General features: G+C 48.5%; 1 protein-coding gene across 6 annotated transcripts in view; it reads right to left on the reverse strand.

Moving 5' to 3' along the window:
* The window catches only part of CRACDL (CRACD like), a 134,673-nt gene that overhangs the window by 91,054 nt on the left and 21,645 nt on the right, over positions 1 to 21,974 (reverse strand). Inside the window, exon 1 of one of the 6 annotated variants that reach the window (XM_073897832.1) lies at positions 12,583 to 12,702. The exons of the other annotated variants lie outside the window; for them this stretch is intronic. The gene's annotated coding sequence lies outside the window, so the exon portion shown is untranslated. Of the gene's footprint in view, positions 1 to 12,582; positions 12,703 to 21,974 lie in introns of those variants that run through there. 6 annotated transcript variants of the gene reach the window in all.

The raw sequence follows: 21,974 nt of genomic DNA on the forward strand, positions 1-21,974 counted from the left end.
ATAGCAAGTTCCAGTAAACCACAAGTATGGCAAAGGATATCCAATTTTATGCTTGGAGCATTCGGTACGTAACAGTTTCTGATGTTTCAGGCTAGGAGTGAGGTAAATTAAGTGTGACCACTTAAAGCTGCTTGTTAGCATGGAAGACTTCTCTATTCTTAGTAAAAACAAAAAAAATGCACTTGACATAGTAGCAAACTGGATCTGAATTATGAAACTGTTTGCTATTTAGTAAACTAGCAAATGATGCACATATTTTGTTTTTCATGTACTGGGCAATATAAGTGAAATTAAATCTGTCCTTTTTTCCCCCTTGAATGAGGTCTTCCATGTTTGGGGAAAAGTCTTGCACTATTTGCATATATTTTGGGGACACAGATTTCTCATAGTTTCCATCTGGGGGGGCTTAAAGATTTTTTTCCTGTTTGAACACTTTTACACTTTCTGATGTATAGTACTTGAAGTTCTTACCAGAAAATTACTTTTGAGTTTTGAAGCCTTTATTCAAACTACTTTTAAATAAGTGGTTTATTGTCAATGTTTTGTTTTGTTGTTTTTTATAGCATATTTTTCCTCTATTCTTTTATTTCTTTCCTTCCCATTTTAAATATATATATAATTTCCAATCTAGGATATTGCCCTGCCACCCATGAAAACTCTGTTCTGGCACCAAAAGTAATGACAAATGTTAAGTGTAATAGAAAATTAAAGAGCCATTCAGCTTCAGTCTTTACATACCATGAATAAAACATTAAAACATTACATGGAGAAGTTTACATGGTGATTGTTCACCTGCAGTACTGTGGACTTTTAACATTTTGTCCCCTTTTCAGTGAACCAGAGTAAAAATATTCATTGACCATTACTGTTATTTGCTGATTTTTTTTTTTGATGGTAATATTCTATCCTTATGACACTATTGCAACCAAATTGGCTTTACCATCTTGGCTTTAGTAGGTATAGAAGACAATGGATTACCATCTTTATTGCTGTAATGTGTTAAGCATTATATGCTAGTAGAACCTAGTTTAATTGTTTCAGGTGGAAAAGTATTCTTTGAGTTTCCATTTTGAATGTGTTTGGACTAAACAAACAATAAACTACTGATGTCTGCAAAAAAAAAAAAAAAGGTAGATGCTATTCACCATTGGTAGAGTGTGAGAAATGGTACTCCCATATATGCTCCTGGTAGGAGTTAAAAAATGATATACATTTTTTGGACAGCCATTTGGCAGTTTTTATCAAAATATTAAATGTAGCATAGCAATTCCACTTCTGGAAATTTTTTCTATAGAGATATTCAGAAGCACACATAATAAATGAGCAAATATGTTCCCCACAGCCAGATTTGTATTAAAATTTTGACATATCATAAATATTCCTTGATATGGGAATGGTTAACTGAATTATTTAGAATACTAAGGAGTGTTAAAAGAAATGAAGTAGATCTATTTACTGACATGGAAGTACTTATAAAATAGGTTATGAAGTTTAAGGATCTGCAGGAAAGTATGCAAACATAGTATTTCATTTTTGCAAAAAATGTGCACCCCAACATGTATGTGTGTCTGTGTAAATATACCCAGTTATAGACCAGGCTGGACTCCTCAGAGTAAAAGCAGAAACCTACGGCGTCCTTCCTCACACTCTTACTAAACCCACTCTGTGGACCTCTTCCTGCCACCTCCACACATCTCAGCCAGAGCTTTTCCAGGCTTTCTGAAATAGATGAATAGACCATCTATTTTTGGCATCAAGCACTTCCAGTTCCAGTTGACTGGAAGGTAGAGTCCTTTCCACGAGAAACTATCTTTACTCCCTGGCTAATGGAGGCCCAGAGGCTGATGGGGGAAAGTGTGGGCACCTCCCTGCCTGGCCCACCACCTGGCTTAGACTTGGACAAAGGGTCCCCAAGGACAGGCCCAGTCCAGGGCCAGGGCCCTCCAGGTGGACTGAAACCCTCCTCTCCATCCCTACTTCCACCTTCCTCCAGGAGTATTGCCCCTGACCTGGCCCTACCTCCCCTCTGCTGGTTCCCAAACTCTCCAGGAATCCCTTTGGCCAAGTCCCTCTTGGGAAGCCCTCACCCTGGTCACACCTCTGGCAGGACTGCCATCAGTCCAGAGACTTTCCCAAGTGCTTTCCTCAACCTCTGGGCACAAAGTGCCAGGAAGGCCCCTTTCCCCTTCCAGTGGGAAGGTTCAGGGAAGGAAATGGGCTCACTGATAATGTCTCCAAAGAATTTCTCTCCACCTGAGATTCTAGGTCTTTGGCAGGCTGGAGATAGCTGGGGCCAATGTGCCCCCTAACCTCACCACACTGTAGAAATAATAAGGGCTGTGCAGTACCACACGACTGTCCTCAGTCAAGAATGCAGAAGGAAATGCTGCTTCACATTCTGTCGTGTCAAAGTACAGAAAAAATCTGAAAAGATACATGGTGGCTTATCTCTGGAAAAGGGATTATAGCTTTTTACTCTATATGCTTCTGTAGTGTTTGATTTTCTTTTTAATTACTCATGTAATTAAAAGATAATTAAAGACCAAAAAAAAAAATGTTTCCTGAGTCTATTTTCTGACCTTCTCAGCCTAGGCAGACTGTCTTTTGCTGACGACACCCATGCCATCAGCAGGAGCCTGGCCAAGGCTCTGAATCCTCATGTCCACCCAAATCCACCTGAGCTCTCAGAGAGTCACTTGGGTACCATCCCCAGAGATTCTGATGTAATTGGTGGGGAAGAGGTTTGGGCATTAGGATGGGTTAGAAACTCCCCAGGGGACTCTAATGTGCAGCCAGGGTTCAGGAGCCATGGGCTTGCTCCTTTCAACAGGGCCCAAACCACTCCCAGCCATCCCTGTACCCACCTCCCGCTCCCCTTCCTGGGTCAGCACCACCTCCTCCTAATACAGTGGAGCTGGAGAGACACTGCAGAGGTAGAAGCAGCATTTGGTGAGGAGATCAAGCCATGGGAACCCACAGCCAGGCGTGGGAGGGCTGACATTATGCCCCAGTGTCACTCATTCTCCACCAAATAGTGTGGCCAGTCCACTGGAAAAGAGACCCTTTCAACTGGACCTCAGAACCTTCAAGAGTCAGGGTCTGTTAAAGCATTTCCATTTTTCTCCAGCTTTCTTCACTTATTCTGGATCATCAGCTACCACTGTTTCATGTACATCATGCAATCTTTGTATTTGTTTTTTTGGTGTTTTTGTTTTGTTTTGCTTTTTTCCTTGTCTGGAGGGTCTCTTTGAATGATTCCCCTGTCCCCGCCCACACACAAAATGGGATGTAAAGGTGAATTTTTGAGCTCCTCCAGGCACAAAAATGTCTTTTCCGGTCCTCGCACCTGATTAACAGTTTAGTAGGGACCAGTGTGCTAGGCTGGAGACTATCTCCCCCAGACCCTGGCAGATGTCACACCACCGTGGCTTCCAATGGTGCTGACAAGAACTCTGCTGCTAGTTTGAGTCTGCTTTTGTTGGTAACCTGCTTTTTCTCTCCAGAAGTTTTAACAGTATTTCTTCATCCTTACAATCTTGAAGTTTTGCTGGAATGTATTTCCTTCAGGGCTCTCCTTTGAATGGGAGGCTGGCCAGGGCTCTGGCTGGGTTGGTGGGACTCTCTCTCACAACTGCCAAAAAGAAGACAGCTTCATTCTGGGTGGAAAGTATGTGATGTTTTTACTCCTGGGCAGCATCATCTTTCCCTTTTTTATGCTCCTGAAGGTCTGAAGTCACCTCAGACTGTGCAATTCTTTCTCAGACCCCACACCACCACCAGGACATACCCAGTCTCTTCAGCATCCTGAAGAGAATGCTCTCAGGGTTCTGTCCTGGGGGCAAGCTGGACTCTTTTTTTTTTTTAAGATTTTATTTATTTGAGAGACAGAATGCACTACAGAGAGAGAGCAAGCACAGTGGGGGGCAGAGGGAGAGGGAAAAATGGGCTCCCCGCTGAGCAGGGAGCCAGATGCAGGGCTGGATCCCAGGACCCCGGGATCATGACCTAAGCCAAAGGCAGACACTTAACTGATTGAGCCAGCCAGGTGCTCCGGTGGAGGACTATTCTAATTCTGTTTAACTGCATGGTGCTTGGAGCATCTCCAGGGCTCCCATGAAAGACTCATGTCTAGGTGTTGGGCTGTAGTGTCTTCTGCTCTGGTTTCCTTGTCAATCCAATTTGGTTTTACCTTCTAGAAATTCCTGTGCATTCCCAGTTTGCTGAGGGTATTAGGACTTCACTTCTTTTTGCCTCTCATTTACCCTTTCATGGGGACCCGGGAGGGAAGAAAGTGGATGTGCCTAGTCTACCACCCCAAACTTAGAACTCCCAGAACAACAGCTTTATTAAATCAAACTTCTGAAGAGAATCACACTGACCACACCTCATCTGAATCCCTCATTGGGAGAGGCAAGGAAACAGAGACCCAGAAAGGCCAGTGACTTACCCATGTGCCCCATCAGCTGGTCAGTGGGAAGCCAGGACAAATCAAGGGTCCTGCCACACAGGCAGTGCTTGGAAGCCAAGACCATGAGAGTTCCTGGAGGTGTGTTTCCAATCAGGAAATCAGACAAGGCCTCAAACAAGGACAGCTATATGCCCCTGGCCCTGGCAGAACAGTGAAGCCCGCAGCTCTTCTTAGCTCTCTCTGGCAATCTTGATGGCTGGGAGATGCAAAGCAAAATTCTCCCAAAGGAATGCTAAGACCAGGAAGGCAGGCTGGCTCACCTTAGCACTGGACCCAGCTTCAGAGATGGCTGAGCCAGGCCTCTGCACAAAGCACACCCCCCTCCTTGGCCAGGGGTCCAGCAGTGGGGACTGTTTGAGCAGGGTGCTCACCCAGCCTAGCACCTGCAATTACCTGGGTTGTGGGCCCAAGCACATGAGCCAGAGACTCAACCCCAGAGCGTCTAGAAATCCCCGACAAACAGAGCTGAACACAGGCACTCCCGGGAACAGCTCCCAGGCAGACCACAAGATAGAGACTGCTTTTGGAACCCCTCGTGGGTTCCAATCAGCAATACATGTGCTCAAACTTTGATTGAAAGCAGAAAGCCATCTTTTAAGGTGTAGGAGGAGTCCAGAGGAGCAGGAAGAGGGAAGAAGGGAGAGAAAGCCCCACTCCCACACATCTACAGATATTTGGCTGAGGACCACTCTGCAGGAGGGGGAGAGCGCACCAGAGGCCAATTTGGGAAGTGTTTCCAGGCTGACTAGTGCAGAGAAGCAACCACACCAGCACACCATGTAAACACAGTGTGAAGGAGAGAGAGAGATGCTGGGTATAGTGGCCACATAACTGATTCCCCCTGCCATGTGACAGGAAGCCCCCTGAAGCCACCCATAGGGAGCGAGGCACAGGCCCGCTTGGCTCAGCGCTGGTGTGAGAAGGGGGGATCAGTCCATGGTGAGAGGCAGACACAACAGGCAGAGAGATGTGGGGAAAGGAGCTCTGGGAAGGTTCCCAGCAGCCTCAACTCCAGATGCCACTTCAGCCCCCAGGCTCTCCCGCAGGGACACCTGGAGTCCGTGTCATGTGGATTAACAGTTACTGTTTCCCTGACCACACCATAAGCAATTCAGAAGGCAGGCACCGGCTCCTTGAGGTCATTAGATTCCTGCTGGTCCACTGGTTCCGGGATTTTACAGAGGACTCTGTCCATCATTGTAAAATTTTTCCTCAGCACCTTCTAGCTCGGCACTGGGCTAGGCACCCGGGACACAAGAGTGACAACACAGGGAGGACCCAAAGATCTGGGAGCAATTATGATACAGTGTGGCAGATGCCTGGACAGAAGAACAGGCAACTCTGAGGCCAGGAAGGAGGGATGCTCAGCACGGAAGAAAGTGGGACCTAGGCTGAGGATGGGTAAATGAACAGAAAATTTGTTGGACAAATACTAAGTGAACAAAACCTGTTCGAACCACTAGAAGAAGTGTGAGCACTGGACTGGAGGAGGGTAAAGACACTGAGCTAGAGAAATAAGCGGGGGAAAGCTAGATGACTCTAGAATATTAAGCCATGTTAAGGGATTTGGGCTCTATTTTGACAATATTTTCAGCAGGAGAATGATATCTGAGTCTCAGAAAGATCCCCTTGGCTGAAGGGTTGAGTCAGGAGTATGTGGGGACAAGGGTGGTAGCATGGGATGGAGAGGAACGGGCCGATCTGAGGGCTATTTGGAAGACAGAATATACAAGACATGGTGTGTAAAGTAGGGCTGGTCAAGAATAATAAGGATCAACTCTGGGTTTCAAAATCAGGCACGTGAGTGGATGGTGGATCCCTCCCTGAGACAGGGGCCTCAGCAGTGCTGGCCAGAGGGAAATGAAGATGCATGGAGATCTGCACACATGCATGTTCTCAGAGAAGAGAGAAATTAACAGCCAAAAAGGAGTAACTGTTCTAAATCTATCAATTTCATATGAACACATTCCTGTAAACATTCATAGGAACACTTACAAAAGGACACCCTGGGAGTGGCCAAAAAATTCACTCAAACCTGCACCCCACATCCATCTGGAGGGGGGGCAAGTCTGGAGCAGAGGTGCCAATGCCACAATCTTTCACACAGCAGAGAAAACCAGATCGCAACCATGGGTGCATCCCGACAACCGTCTGCCGAATGACACTCAGGACCTGGACCTGAGCCCGGGGTTGGAGGCTTTTCTAAACCTCTCAGCACAGAGGTAGTTACTTCTGGGAGAGGCCTGGGGGCCCGAACCTGTTGTCAGTGACCATACAATTCAGGCACTGCTTGCTCTTCAGCTAGTATTTGTAAATGATCATAGAGTCCATCCGACTTGTCTGTGGCGTACAGTTCCGTGAGTACTGATACATGTATAGATTCATGTAGCCACCACCACACCAGGCCACAAAACAGTTCCATCACCCCCCAAAAAGCTCCCCCAGGTTGCTCCTTTACACTCACACGCTCTCCCTCCCCCGATCCCTGGCAACCACTGATCTGTTCTCCATCACTGCAGTCCTGCCTTTTCGAGAATGTCACAAAAATGGAATCATACAGTGTGTACGTAACCAGTGTGTAACTGGTTTCTTTCACTAAGCATGATGCTTTTGAGATTCGTCCAAGCCAATGCAGAAATCAATAGCGGTTCCTTTTACCCTTCTGGAATTAAACGCAAAAGCACTGCAAATGTATATTTGTTTTGCTCCTTTTATCACCTACATTGTCTCCTTCACGGCTGCCAAAGAAATCGTCTCTCTGCCACAGGTACCCTGATAGCTGCAAACCAGATCCCTACTAACGAGTACATGGAAAATCAGCAACTTCAGCTGCAACAGATTAGTAAAACACTAAAGCCCAGAAGGCTCTAGCTGGTATAACTTTTTTGATCATTTTTAACTCCTAAATTTAGGGATGCTCCATGTAACCCAATGAAAGAAAGAAAAATTAACCTTTATTTTAATTCGTTACAAACCTAACTTGGGAGATACAATTAAGCCTTAGTTCTGGTTTTCCTTACCATTCTTACAAAATAGGAGAAGGAGCACAGAGCACTCATGTATTCAGTGACAGATAGAAGTCTGAGCTACAAGGCAACTCTGGTCGGCATGCTCACTCGTTTGACAGTTTCTTCCACAGACATTACTGAGTGCCTGTGTATGCACAGCACAGTGCTGGGAACAGAGAGGTGGTGCATCCTTCTGCCCTCAAGGGACAGGGTTCCAGATAGTCCCCAAACCCTAGAGCCCACTGTGAGGTTTCCTGCAGCCAGTGGACTTTCCTCACTGTAGCTTGCTTAGTTCAATTTAAATCACAGTGCTGGGACGCCTAGGTGGCTCAGTCGGTTAAGCGTCTGCCTTCGGCTCAGGTCATGATCCCAGGGTCCTGGGATCAAGTCCCGCATCCAGCTCCCCGCTCAGTGGGGATCCGGCTTCTCCCTCTGCCCATCTGCTGCCCTCCCTGCTTGTGTGCACACGCTGTCTCACTGACAAATGAATAAAATCTTTAAAAATAAATAAATAAATCACAGTGCTCCTCAAGCTTTCACTATCAATGCTTTCACTATCAATGACGTGGGTCACAGAGCCCCAAAGCTTGCTGAGCAATGGAGGAAGCTAATATGGCACTTAGAGTTTGTCATATATAATCCCCAAACGGTGAATTCACACATAGCAATGAAGAATTGATTGTATTAGGGTTTAACTACTCTAAAGAGCAAGATACAAAGATTATGGGATCAGCTGAAGGAAAATTCTCTACTGTCACTTGTCTGGAATGTAGAGTTTTATTGCTAGCTGTTGGAGGTTTACTGTGTTTTTTAAACGCAAAAGCACTGCAAATGTATATTTGTTTTGCTCCTTTTATCACCTACATTGTCTCCTTCACGGCTGCCAAAGAAATCGTCTCTCTGCCACAGGTGCCCTGATAGCTGCAAACCAGATCCCTACTAACGAGTACATGGAAAATCAGCAACTTCAGCTGCAACAGATTAGTAAAACACTAAAGCCCGGAAGGCTCTAGCTGGTATAACTTTTTTGATCATTTTTAACTTCTAAATTTAGGAGAAAAAAAGAAGAAAAAACAGTCAACAATCAATATTCATTAAAGGAGCCATGTGTAAGTCAACTTGGTAGGCAATATGGGGGTCTTGAAGAGATTTGAGGATTGAGTCCTTACTTCCCTAAGACTATGGGGGAAAGAAGATGTGCCCACAAGAAAAGCATCAAAGCACGGCATCCCATGATGAGTGTCAATGGGAGGCTCAGATGATAAATGTCCTGAAGTTTACAAAAGGGAGGGCCAGAATCAGCTCTTCCAGGATCTCGGTCAGGTGGGACACAGCTGGAGTCCTCTTACTGAGCCACCCTGAGCATGCTCTGGGCCCAGGGCACATGCACGTGGCTCAAACGGGCTTGCTGAGAGCCCTGATCTCCTGGGGCCAGGCCTTGTCTGCCCAGACAGACACAGCACCTGCTCGTGGCTACCACACTGTCCAAAGCTCATCAGGGTCCTCCAGACCCCAAACACCCTCCTGCTGCCTCTTCCACCCCAGCAGCACAGCATGGAGCCTCCACGGATGTGCAGAAGGGAGGCCCTGTATCCCATCACAGCGAACCGTAATGGCCAAAGGCTACAGAAATGCCCCCGCTATGCTCAAACAGCATGAGGGCAGACTGTTTTCCTACATAGGACAGCAGAAGTCTATTCACACACCTTTCTTTTTCTTCTTAAGTAGAAGAATGCACTAATTTCTGCCAGAAAGGGTGCTTTTTTTCCCAAAAGGAGGAAGACAGAGGCTGAAATCCAGAGAGGAGTCACAATCCAGGCCTGTGTGGTGACTGGACAAACCCAGGGCCAGCTCATGGCCACCGGTCCCCCCACAGCCAGGACACCACAAACACACCCTCTGCCTCATGGAACATCAGAGGGGCCGGGAGTACAGAAGGGGTCACCTGCGCTCCAGGCAGAGTGGTGGCAGAGGACGTTAAACGCACCTGCTGCCGCGGGAGCCAGGCCCTTCAGCCCAGGCTCCAATCCTAGCAAAACTCCACGCAGCCACTCTTCCTCCCACAGCCCGTCTGCCCACTGCCAAGAAACGGCCTTGGGCCCGGCACGGCACCGGCCGCTTGGCAACGCCAAGGGGTACGACAAGGTCTCTTAACCTCAGGACGTTAACCCTTTGTCTCAAAGTGAAAACTATTTAGTACGCGCCCAAGGATGACAAAAATTACAAAACATGAGTCCACGTACAACCTTGTAGTTCTGTGGAGAGGACAGACATAAAAAGTGAAATGAGTCTCCGGGAGAAAGAAAAAATGTCCTGAAGGCAGCACGTGTGCAAGTGCCAAATTGGATGGGCACATGGCTGAGATGGCTCTAGGTCTGGAACACCGGGGATGGCGTTCTGACGTGGACTGCAGCCACACTCCGAAGGACAGGTAAGCGTAGGTCCAGGTGAAGAAACAGCGTGGGGGTGGCAGTGCAGCCCCAGGGGAAGCAACTGAGAGCCAAGGGTAAGATGCAGTGGGCAGACAGACTGGCCCCATCAGAGGGGAGAAAAAAGTGTGGCTCAGGAGAACATGAAAGAAAAAAGGCTGGAAAACCGGTATGGGCCCAATGATGGAATGAATGCCTGAGGCTGGGACCCCCACTGTGTGTTTGGGAAATCTTGGCCCAGCAGGAAGGCAAGGGCTGGGCTGGTGGCTCAGCGTGTGGACTGCGGCGTGCCCTGCTCTCCCGTGCCGCCAGAGCCAGGCCACAAAACCCACGCAGCAACAGCTCTTCCAGGGGTTGTGGGGGGCCAGGGCCAAAAAAGAGCAGAGGTGGGACTCAGAGCCTGTCAACTGTGCCCCCGTGGGGAGGGGCAGAGGAGGGCAGGCCTCCCGGGAGAACCACGCACACTTGGCCCATCCTGACTGGCCCCCCAAAAATGACACAAGGGCCCCAACCCAACCAAGAAGAATCTGCACCTCCCCCCAAAGCCTTGCTGGGCATTGCTTATCAGCCACAGGAAACAATCAGAGATGGTTTCAGTTCCCCTCTGGTGGTGGCTGCCAGGACGGAGCCCTGTCTCAGAAGAAGCCTGGCATCCAGCTCCACCTTCTGTGACCGGAGCAGTGGCTGGGTGAAGGAAGAAGAAGAACCACAGGAAGAAGACCCACACCCCTCTCCTCACTTAGGGAAGGAAGTGGTTCAACAAAGAAAGGGGTTGGGGGTTGGGGGGCGCTGGGGTTAGGGCTTTAAAAACACAGGGTTTTGCAGGCCCTGAGTTTCAATCTTGGCTCTGCCACTTAGAGCAAGGTGGCCTCTCTTTGCTTTCTCATCTCTGAAATGGGACCATGCCTCCTGGCAGGGTTGCTGAGAATTCAATGACGATGCGTTGGCATAAGGCCTGGTCATAGAAAGAGCTCAATAAACGGTAACCATTTCAACCATCAGGAGGCCTTGGAGCCTCTGCCGCAGCGGGAAAGTTGCCAGCATCACACAAGTGGTTTTCTGGCTTTGGTTCCCACGTGGCAGAGAAAGCAGTCTCCCTGCCAAGGGTCTGCCCGTCTCTGGTACAACGGGCATCGACAAAAGCATCGTCCCAGGGCTCCCTTTCTTCAGAGCTCAGGGCCCTGGGGGACGGAGTGGACATCCCAGGTGGCCTGGGGGTCCTGACACAGCAGCGGCGCCTCAATCAGGGGGCCGCAGGCTGATGTCACATCCACTGAGCATCTGATTCCAGATGCTTCCCTGTGTATGATGCAACCATACATAAAGTCATCACATCAGACCACAGAGCCCACACAGCACAAGGAATCCTTCCGTCTTCTCTTAAAGTCCTGAATCACAAGAGTGACAGAGTCTAGAGATTCTGATCCAGACTTAGGGGCTAGATCTTCACTAGAGTCCAGGATGGGCAAAACTGGTGAACCTCGTCCGGGTGTGCATCATCAGCAAGTGTAATCCAGCGGCAGCAAGTGGGAACGACAGTTGGCTGAGAACACGCTGTGCCTGGCAGCACAAGGCAGAATCAAATACAGCCTCTCCTCGCAAGGAACCCAAGAACGAGTTGAAGTAGTAAGACACGAACAGTAGAGGAACAAATCCCAGCAAAACGTTTCACGACTGGACAGCAACAGAGAATGTTACGAAGGTCTGCAAACGGAATGATGGAGTTGGCTATGGGGAGGCTCACCAATCCTAAAACGTGACTTGGAAATACATGCAAATGAGATTTAGATGTCAGCCCCCCCCCCACCCCCAGAACCACTGAAAGGAGTCAGGACAGATGTAGTCACAGACATGGGAGCAGGCTCGCCTCTCTCAGAGTGTCACCAGACCCATGGTGAGGGCGTCCCTGGAAGCCTTCACACACGCTCTGGCCTGCAAGGCCCAGGGTCAGGCCCAGGGAGGAGGCAAAGGAGGCCCCCTGTCTCACAGCCAGAAAAAAAAAAACAACAAACCTTCCTTCCCTAACCGTGAACAGCTCTCACTGGAGAACTCCGTGCACAGCTTATCTCCTGAGTAGCAAGTGTGCTCCGCGAGCGTGTGGGGGCCAGGAAGGTGTCTAATAAGAACAGCAGGAGCAGATGTGCTGGTCTTCGGAGCAGACGTCTCCGCCATCCTAAACCTGCACACCAGGCTGTCAGCTTTCAAAGCAGTTCTGAATGCACTTGGTGGGGGAAGAGATCCCTGGTTACTGACAGGGCCTGATCATCCCTCAAGTTGGAGGGAAAGTTCGGGAGGACCTAGGGTCCCACACTAGATAGGGGTCTCCCCGCTGGGCAGAAGCACCAACTCTAAAGGACTCAGCATGGCCTGCCTCCCTAAACTCTGCAACCCTGAGTCACCGCCTGACCTATGGATTCAGTGTTCCTGGATCAACTGTCACCTCTTCATTCAGAGGACACATCCTGGTCTACAGGTCATCTCTCTAGGACAAGCCAAGAAGCCCCAAGTTTACCAGACCTATTAAGGAAAATGTACTAACTGTCCCAGTGTCCACAACCAGCTTTACCACTGTCTCCTCTGGGGAGCTCGCATCCTGAGATGACAAAACCCTTCCCCTCTGGGCACACTGGCACACTCACCTGCCTCATGCACATCGGGGAAGGGGGACTGTACTTACAGACCAGGCGTTCACTCCCATCGGCTGTGCGGCGGGCTCAGCCTCCCTCCCTTTGGAAACCTACTCTCCAGGACAGCACAGAGGCAGGCAAGAGCTCCCTGAGGCTTCCTGCAAGCCAGCAGAGCCAGCACCCTGAATCCAAACAGCCTGAAGCAGGAGCAGCTCACTCCCACCCGTGTCCCTGAACTATGCACATCAACACAAGGACAAGCATGCCAGCGAGTGCCTGGCAACAACCAGGCGGAGGGACGGGCTTTCCTCAACCCGCCATGCACACGCCTCTGAGACATATTACTTTCCAGAATTCCCTGATTTGAAAACACACTTTATTTTCCCCCTACTGACCAAAAATCTCACCTAAGAAAAAAATCATGGAGTCCTTTTAGGATTTCTCAGTGAAGGATAAGAGAGGACGTCACGCTTCACTGTGTCATATAATCCCGTCTGTGGGAAGCAGCCATGGCTCAGTGGGCACCGAGAGGCAGGAGGAGTTTTAAACTACTACAAACACTTAAGTCAAGGAATAGATTTCTTTTTCTTCCTAAAACAACAATTTAGCAATGATATAGCAATGATAAAAGCACATTTGTGCTTTGATTATACCCAAACTCTGTGAGCTAATCATTCTTAACATGCCTCACTTGACAATTGTTCAGCAAGTTTATCCTAGAATTTGTATTTCTGATGTATCACGTTATGAGTGAGAAACTATTCTTTCCAGCATTATACACACACACACACACACACACACACACACACACACAGGTGTGCAGGTGCCCCAGTCGTTAAGCGTCTGCCTTCGGTTCAGGTCATGGTCCCAGGGTCCTGGGATCGAGCCCTGCACTGGACTCCCTGCTCGGCAGGAAGCCTGCTTCTTCCTCTCCCTCTCCCCCTCCTTGTGCGCACACTCTCTGTCTCTGTCAAATAAATAAAATCTTAAAAAAAAAAAAAAAAGAAAGAAAGAAAAGAAACGCTGCTGCAGTTAGAAGTGCTGCTTTTGTGGCCCTCAGTCGGGGTGGCACTCTCTGGCCCGGCCTCGCCCCCAGAGTGACATCTGCAAAGAACAGCGCATGTATAAGAGCCCCAGCCATGCTCATCAGGGCTGTCAGCGATACTCCGAGCTCCCGTCAGCTCTGTGCAGACCAGAGCCTCAAACCGGTGAGGACTAGGTAAAATGATCCCAACAGAGTTATAAAAAGTGAGAGGCTACTGAGAAAAGCCGACACCAAATATTTAAGTAGGCATCAAGGTACCCACATTTTAATCCCTTTCCTTACTTTGGGTGCACACTCTCTCATCCTTTCCTCCAGAACAATCTTTGCGAAGCCTCCCCGTGCACAGTGGTTATCATGGTTTTATAGTCATGATATGATACTCTTTGTCCCCATCACTCTTGGTGATCTGTCCGATGTATGGGGCATCTCGGGTGGAGCCCTCCTAGGGAGCACTTGCCTTGGAGTTCTAAGACCTGGTCCTTGTCCCAAATGTGCTACCTAATATGGAAATACTCCTGGGAAATCCATATGATTGCTCCCTGCCTATTTCTTCATCTGAGACAGAGAAGGCATTTTTCTTGTCTACATTGAGGATCCAATGAGATAACATGCACACAAATGCTCAATCCCCTTTCATTTGGCAATGGACCCATGAGTGTTTATTGACACAAATGTCAATCAGAGAAGAAAAAGGCCACTTTTATTTCTCCCCATGGGTTCCCACAGAGCTCAAGGGAGTATATATTACAAAAGCCAGGCCCTAACGGAACTGCTCACACCCACAGACCCTCCCAGAGCCTCCCGGGGCTCTCCTTATAGGTGAAGACAGTCCACATTCCGGAGCTCTTAGGACTTGGATCTAGGGGGCCCTCACTCAACCCCAGGGCTAGCAGGGCCCTTTTATTGTGCCTCTACACAATAAAAACATCTGCTGAGCTGACCCAGCCTCCATTCCCACAGATCCCGTCTTCAAAACAGACCTCAAAAATCAGCAACATTCTCTTCCTCCCACCTGCTGCCTCACCTTCAGCACAGGTACACAAAACAGAGATACCAGAACATCTAACCTCATGAAGACTGGACCTGGGGGCTGCCCTACCCACAGGTGACCATGCAAGAACTTGGTTCCAGGGACTGTTTCCCAGCACAGGATGCCATAGAAAGGAACATGGGATGGAAATCCAGGACTCCTGGCTTTAGCAGCTCTGTACAACCCTGAGCAGGTAACCGAATCTCTCTGACTCACCATCCAACCCACTGCATCACTGGGCACTGTGTGGATCCAGTGTGGCAATGTCTAGGAAAACACTTTGCAAATGATGGAGTGCCACGCAAACAACAGGTGCCCTGCAGATGTGCCCTGTCCCGATTCAGGACTTGACATCACAATTTTTAACTGAAAACTTGCTTTCACACTAAAATACAGAGATTTTTCAAAAAAGAAAAAGGCAGATTCAAGGGCCTACCACACCAAGGACTTTCCTGTTAGGGTTTACCCCCCAAGCCCCATCCTTATCAGCACAACATTTTGTTCTCAATCACCCATGAAACAAATATTTATTGACTACTGTTAAGGTCCAGGCACTGTGCTGGGCACTATAGATTGGGCAACAAACAACCACAAAAGACAAAATTTTTGTCCTAATGTTCCAAGGGGATGAAACAAGGAACAAACATATCCAATATGCCAGGGGGTGATGAGGGAAAGACTCACCTTTAAGTGTTTTAAAAAACAAAGCGAGGTTGGGAGGTGCTATTTTATCTTACTTTAAGATTTTATTTATTTCAGAGAGAGAAAGAGCACAAGCAGGGGGAGCTGCAGAAGGAGAGGGAGAAAGATGCAGGCTCCCTACTGCACAGGGAGCCCGACTTGGGGCTTGATCTCAGGACCCTAAGATCATGACCTGAGCAAAAGGCAGATGCTTAACCAACTGAGCCACCCAGGTGCCCCAGGAGGTGCTATTTTAAATAAGGTGATCAGGAAAGCCTTCTCTGAGAAGGGGACAGTTGAGCAGAGACTTGACTGGAGTGAGGCAGTGAGCCATGGGCTGTATGTGGGGGACCGGTGTGCAGGCACAAGGGAGAGCCAAGTCCCTCTGGACACAGCAGAGGGAGCCAGAGGGGCAACAGGGACAGATCAGAGACACGGTGGGTGCCCGGGGAGAGGAGCCTACCCGGCGAACAAGCCCTGTAGCTCACGGGCAAGACGTTGGATTTCATTCTGAGTGAAGGAAGATGCCATCAGTAGCTTCCAAGTGGAGTGCTGGTACCACTGTGACACAAAGCAATTTCATTTTCCAATTACTCTTGCTAGTGTACAGGAACACAATCAATTTTTGCATGTTGCCCGTATATCCTATGACTTTGCTAAACTCACTTATTTTTTTTTATTAAGTTCAATTAGCCAACATGGGTGGAACTGGAAGGTATTATGCTAAGTGAAATAAATCAAGCTAAATTCACTAAGATTATTTAGAATTCTGCCTTCTGCAAACAAAGATAATTTTTCTTCCTTTCCAACCCTTAAGGCTTTCATTTCTTTCTGTTGCCTGATTACACGGACTGGGACTTCCAGTCCTGTGCTGTACAGAGTGCCGCACACAGACTTCCTTGCCTTACTCCCAATCGAAGGGGGAGAGCATTCAATGTTTCACAGTTTAGAATGATTTCAGCTGTGGGTTTTTGAAAACTGTCCTCTAACACATGGTGGAATCTCCCTTTTATTCTGAGTTTGCCGAGAATTTCTGATCATAAATAGGCTGTGAGTTTTGTCACGTGCTTTTTTCTGCATCTATTGCACAGATCATATAATTTTCCTTTTTTATTCAATTAATGTGGTGTATTACATTCATTGAATTTTCATATGTTAAACCAACCTTGCATTCCTGGAGAACCCCACTTGGTCATGAGGTATCATTATTGCTGTATTCAATATGCTAGTGTTTTGTTATTTTGGGGAGAAATATTGGTCGTAACTTCTTTTTCGTTTTTTAATCCATGGTTAGGCTGGCCTCATGAAATTACCTGGAAAATGTTTTTCTCTAATTATTTGGAAAATGTTTCCTCGCTAATATTGGCAATTTGGTTTCCTCTCCTTTTTCCTTCATTAGTCTTCTTGGGGGGTTATCAATTTTATTAATCTTTTTAAGAGCCAACTTCTGTTTTTATTGATTATTCCCTATCCCATGTCTGTGTTTTTTTCATTTGCCGTACTCCCATCCTTTGTCACACATCTTACTATTACATATATTATAAACTCCTAAATAAATTGCTACTATTTTGCTTTAAACCATCAATTGTCTTTTATAGAACTTTTAAAATGAGAAAATGAGTTCTTTTATATTTACAACACATTTCCCTTTTCTGGCACTTTTTATTCCTACATATGGATCCATATTCTATCTAGTGGCATTTCCCTTCAGGCTGAAGACTTTCCTTAATGGTCCTTATTCTGCGAGTCTGTAGAGAACAGCTTCTCTCAAATTCTGTCAATCTGAAAATGTTTTCGTTTCACATTTATTTTTGAAGGATATTTTTTTCCAGAATGCTAAGGACCATGTCCTATTGTCTTCTGCACAAGCTCCTTCCCAGTTCAGAGCTGACTGGCCGAGGTCCACTAGACTGGCCATCTCATCTGGACGACCAGCCACGAGGGCGGAGGAACCCAAACGTATGGCCTGGAGAGCTCTGACATCACCCTCAACTATCAGGTCTCTTCTAGATAATTCCAAATCCTCAGCTGTGGAGCAGGAATGGGTCATGTGCTCTCTCTCTTACAGGTGCAAGACCAAGTCAATCCTCCAATAAAAGTTATCTTCCTAGTAAATGCCTGGCTATGGCCCTGCAAATAGGGGTACAGGTAGGGGAGAGGCCAGTAGTCCTTCCTGACCACCCGGCTAGAGGATTCCACTGCTTCTCCCGTCCAAAGCCTGTGGATGGCTTGTCAACCAAACAGTTTAAATGTGAACAGAAAGATTTTATCAGCCCAAATAAAAACTCAAACTCAAACTCGCCCTATCACTGTGGATGTCTATCAGGCAGGTAAATAGCTGAAAGAGCCGTCCCCTCCCTTCCCTGGTACAAGCTGCCACTTGCCCTGGACAACAGACCAAGGCTCGGGTTTCCAAGGTGGCTTACGGATCCAGTGACCTTCCCCCCCTGTGGCACTGCATCCAACAGAGAAGGAACAGAATTCTGAAGCCTTCGCAATCTACAAAAGGCCAAGGTCTGTCCTTGAGAAGTTGACCACGCCTCACCATTTCCACTAAATGCCCCTTTATACAGAAATTCATTTACACCTCGTCTATTTTCTCTCAGCAGGGTCTGAGTCCCTATTCTCTTTTGTACAACTAGCCAGAACAGTCTTAAAGGTTCAGAGGTCAACACAGTAAAAGCCCACAACCCGAAACTTGTCTTCCCTGACCCTATGTTTAAAGGCTTATGTAGAGGCTGTATAAATGTGCCCTGATTTTCAGCCTCACACAGCGAATCAGCATTTGCAAAACCCCAGTCCCTCACAGAGGCCTGGGAGGACCCTCCAATGAAGATTAAGGAGAGACTGGAAGAGAACTGTCAGGCAGTTTCTGTGGAAGGCTTCTGAGCACACCATGAAATTCATATTTTCCAGAGCCCTAGACAGCAGTAGCAAATTCTTAAATTTCCCTGATGATATTTGCATTAGATTCCCTGTGCTTCTCAAGGGATACTTATTTGTTCATAAAATTATTTTCTTTATTTGGTTCAATTTTCTTCTGATTCACATGTAACAGGTGTGCCATGTAATTGCTGCAACTTATAAGAAGACGTGGACAGGTCTGGGAAAGTCCCTAAGATATGTCTGCGAAAAACAGTCATGATTATTGGATAAAGGAAGCCGGAGGCCGTTCAGAATGTTTCCATGTAATCTAGACCCAAGCAACTGTCATCAAACTCGAGTTCATGAAAACTGCAAATGCAAACGAAACGAGCTGTCAGGCTGCGCGAAAGGAGAAAACACTGGCCATGCAAAATGGCATTTCCTCCCTCCCACACATTCCTGCTGTGGACCTGCTCAGGTCCAGTGAAATCTGATGCCCAGGCTGAGGCTCACCGGCCTCCCAGGGGAGCAGGGCCCTGGCAAGGAACCCTCCATCCGGTCGCACACCCCAAGCCACCTGACTAGCTGCTCCTTTTCCCTCGTTCCCTTTCGGCCGAAGGAATCCTTCTCCTGTGCCACCTGTGATCTCAAGGAGCCTGTCCCCAGGTCCGAAGCCCACCAGTGGGCCTGGCAAAGGGCCAGCAAAAGGGCTAAGGGGAAACCACAACAAAAGGAATAGGGTAGCAGGGCTCTGGCAGCTTTCGTAACAGGGTGATTTCATCCTGAAGGGGAGACTGCTGAGTGTTGTACAGACCTCAACCCTCCAGCTTCGTAAAACATCGAACAGTAGTCCTCATCGCGTCCTTTCTCCCCAACACCCCACTTGGGGGAATTCTATTCCCTGCCCCCTGCCTGGCACGGCCTCCCACCTGGGCTCCATCCCCTCCTCTGACTGCTCCTACCTGCAGGCGGCAGATTTCAGGGACCTCTCACCAAAGGGGCCGGGGGCCAGACCCAAGCTCAGGCAGGAAACCCCACATGCCTTTTGAGAAAAGCAGTCAGCACATCTCTGAAAATTACTCTGAGAAGTTCCTTATTTCCCAAACTGTTGCTCTGAGGACCCCCTCAGAACTGGAATCAGCTCTGGCTCACGATGAAAACCGTTCCCCTCCAACAAGGAGCCTCAAAGCTGCGTGTGTCCTACATCCACCCTGTGCTAGGGTGTGGGCTTCAGAGCCCACCAGGCCTGGGTCTGTTTACGTGGGTGAGCCCGGCAAGGGCATGTTTCCTTTTCTGCAAAGTGGGGCTAGTAACTGCACCTAACTCACGGGGGTTAACGGGGGGATTCAATAGGGTGATAAAGATCAACTGATTAGCTCAAGTTTGTACACAACTACCTCTTAGTGAAAGGGACAGTTCAGGACTCAGGTTCCAACGAGCTTGGCACAGAAAATCAGAACAATCTAAGAAACCTTCTATTTTTCAAGAAAGGTTGAGAAGTTGTCCTCAAACCCAGGTGGCTGTCAAGAAGTGGAGTATCCAGCGAAGCTTCCAGGCCTGAGGCATCTCAATGTTGAGAGTAGCTGTTACGCAAGTATCATACCAATGTTGCTGGCCAAGAATATAAACCCTGACTGGGATTTTCTTTTTTAATTCTTCCCCAAAGAATTCTTTCCAACACTCAGCCTACTGCAAATTACTTGACTCTTCTTGGCTTCAGTGTTCATACTTGGAAAATAGAGAAGTTGTCCAATCTCTGGATCTACTCTTGCTCCAAGATTCCCCTGTTTGAGGCTCACCAATGGAGTCATGACACCCAGGGTTCTGGGTGCGGCCTGGTGGGACAGCCTGGTGGGAGAGCGCCAGGCAGCAGGCCATCACCTGGGCAAGGTGAGGAAGTGAGAGGCCAGAGAGCCCCTATGCCTGTCATTCTGCCCCCAACGCAGGCACATCCGTTCTACTGTCTGGGCCTCAGCTACCTTGTCCTTCAAAGAGGCACATTACTTCTGGCCCTGCCCACCTCACAGTTGACGTGGGACCCAAACAAGACTTTTGGGTACATGGTATGCCCTGAAAAAACCAGATGGTTCTAACAACAGGACAGTTTCTTCAGACTTGTGGGACCCTTTGCACAAATGTCCCCAGGGACTGGCCCCAGGTACCAGCAGAGGGAGCCCACAGGGACGTCGTGAGGGTCCTGGACCTCTGTGTGGAGAGCACTAGATCAGGCACTAAAGGGACAAAGCTGACGGAAGCGTGGTCCCTGCTCTCAGACTGTCACAGAGGGGGATTTCTCCCTTCCTTTGCTAGGTCTAGGTGTGGCCCAACACACCCCTTCTGAGATCCTATATCCAGCCCTGACGAGGATGGCCGGATCACCACTTGCCAGGACAAGAAGGAAAGGCACCTACAGGACGGGGAGTGCAGATCCTCTGCAGGACAGGGCATGGTGGCAGGCTCAGCCCGCTGTGGCCTCCTGAGCACAAACGCAGGTGATCGAGGGCAGGCCCAGGCTCTAAGGCAGAAATCACCTGCTGAGCTTCAAAGCTGGGCCACCCTGAAAACCTTCGGATGCGTTGTTTTCTTCCCCAAGTTGTTCTACTCACACGACTAAACCCATGGCAACCCCAAGCACACCAATCACTCAGCTTGCGTGCGTTTCACATGGCAACGGGGAAACCACGGCAGTAACATCAGGTACCCAGAGTGCATGCCGGAATCTTTGAAACTGTTTTCTCTAGAACGCTGACACACACACGATTAAACATTTCACCGTCCCACCTAGCTGACTCATTTGGGGGCAACACAAGTGCCAGGCCCCTCCCCGCCCGAGCAGCAGGTAGCTGCCCGCGACAACACGGCATCCTGGGCAGAACACCAGTGCCCTCCCAGCACCTACATCTGTCTCAGCTGTGCTAGGGCCACACCAGCTGTGGTTGCACAGGCCCGCAGCTCGGACCCCCCTGCTCGTCTATACTGGCGTGCATGCCAGGCACAGAGCAGGCTTCCCCCCAATGCCCTGGTGCCAGGGCTGCCTCCTGAGAGCCCACCCCCACACAGCTCAGGCAGCTGACCCCCGTGCTGCCTCTGGGCCCCCCGCCCGGCACAGCCACCTCCTCCCTGCTGCAACCCTGCTGCAGCACAGCTGAGCTAATTCTGGGCTCCCTGCCACCCGCACAAGCCCACGCTGCACATGTTCTGACTCATTTCTGAGGCTCCCAGAAGCAGGGGCCAGGAGAAAGGCTGCAAGGTACCACCAGGCACCCCGTCAGTCCAGGGCCAGGGTCTTCAAGGCCCGGCAGTGGAACCCAGAGGCGGATTTGGGACCTCTAACCACCTCAACCACGTCACACTGGTAGGAGTCAAGGCCAAATTTTAAACTCCATGAATATCTTCAGATTCATATACTCATAGCCATAGACTCATAGTACACATAGCATGGAGTTAAAATCTGGAGTTAAAAATTAAACCTGTGCTACTCTTACCTCCAGAACCCATGTTGGCACATAGAAAATTCTCACCCTGTTAAAGCACTCAAACATAAAAAGCATGAGATCAGAAAAGGAGAGTATTTACATCTAGCAGCTCAATTCTATCCAATTCAAAAACCATTTACTGAACACCTATTCTGTGTTATTCTTCCATGTTTCCAGAACCTAAGGCACAGTGTCCACCCTCAAGGAATCTCAGTCTGTGGGGGAAGCAGACAGTCGTTTCTATACGTAATGGAGGTACGTATAGAGTGACAGAAGGGAAGTGACAGGGGACAGTCACTTCTGCCCAGGAAGGAAGGGAGGAGAAAGAGTGACCTGTAGCCAGGC

The sequence above is a fragment of the Callorhinus ursinus genome, unplaced genomic scaffold (assembly GCF_003265705.2).
Source record: "Callorhinus ursinus isolate GAN/ISIS: 27379988/994484 unplaced genomic scaffold, GSC_fseal_2.0 scaffold10, whole genome shotgun sequence".
NCBI lineage: Eukaryota > Metazoa > Chordata > Mammalia > Carnivora > Otariidae > Callorhinus > Callorhinus ursinus.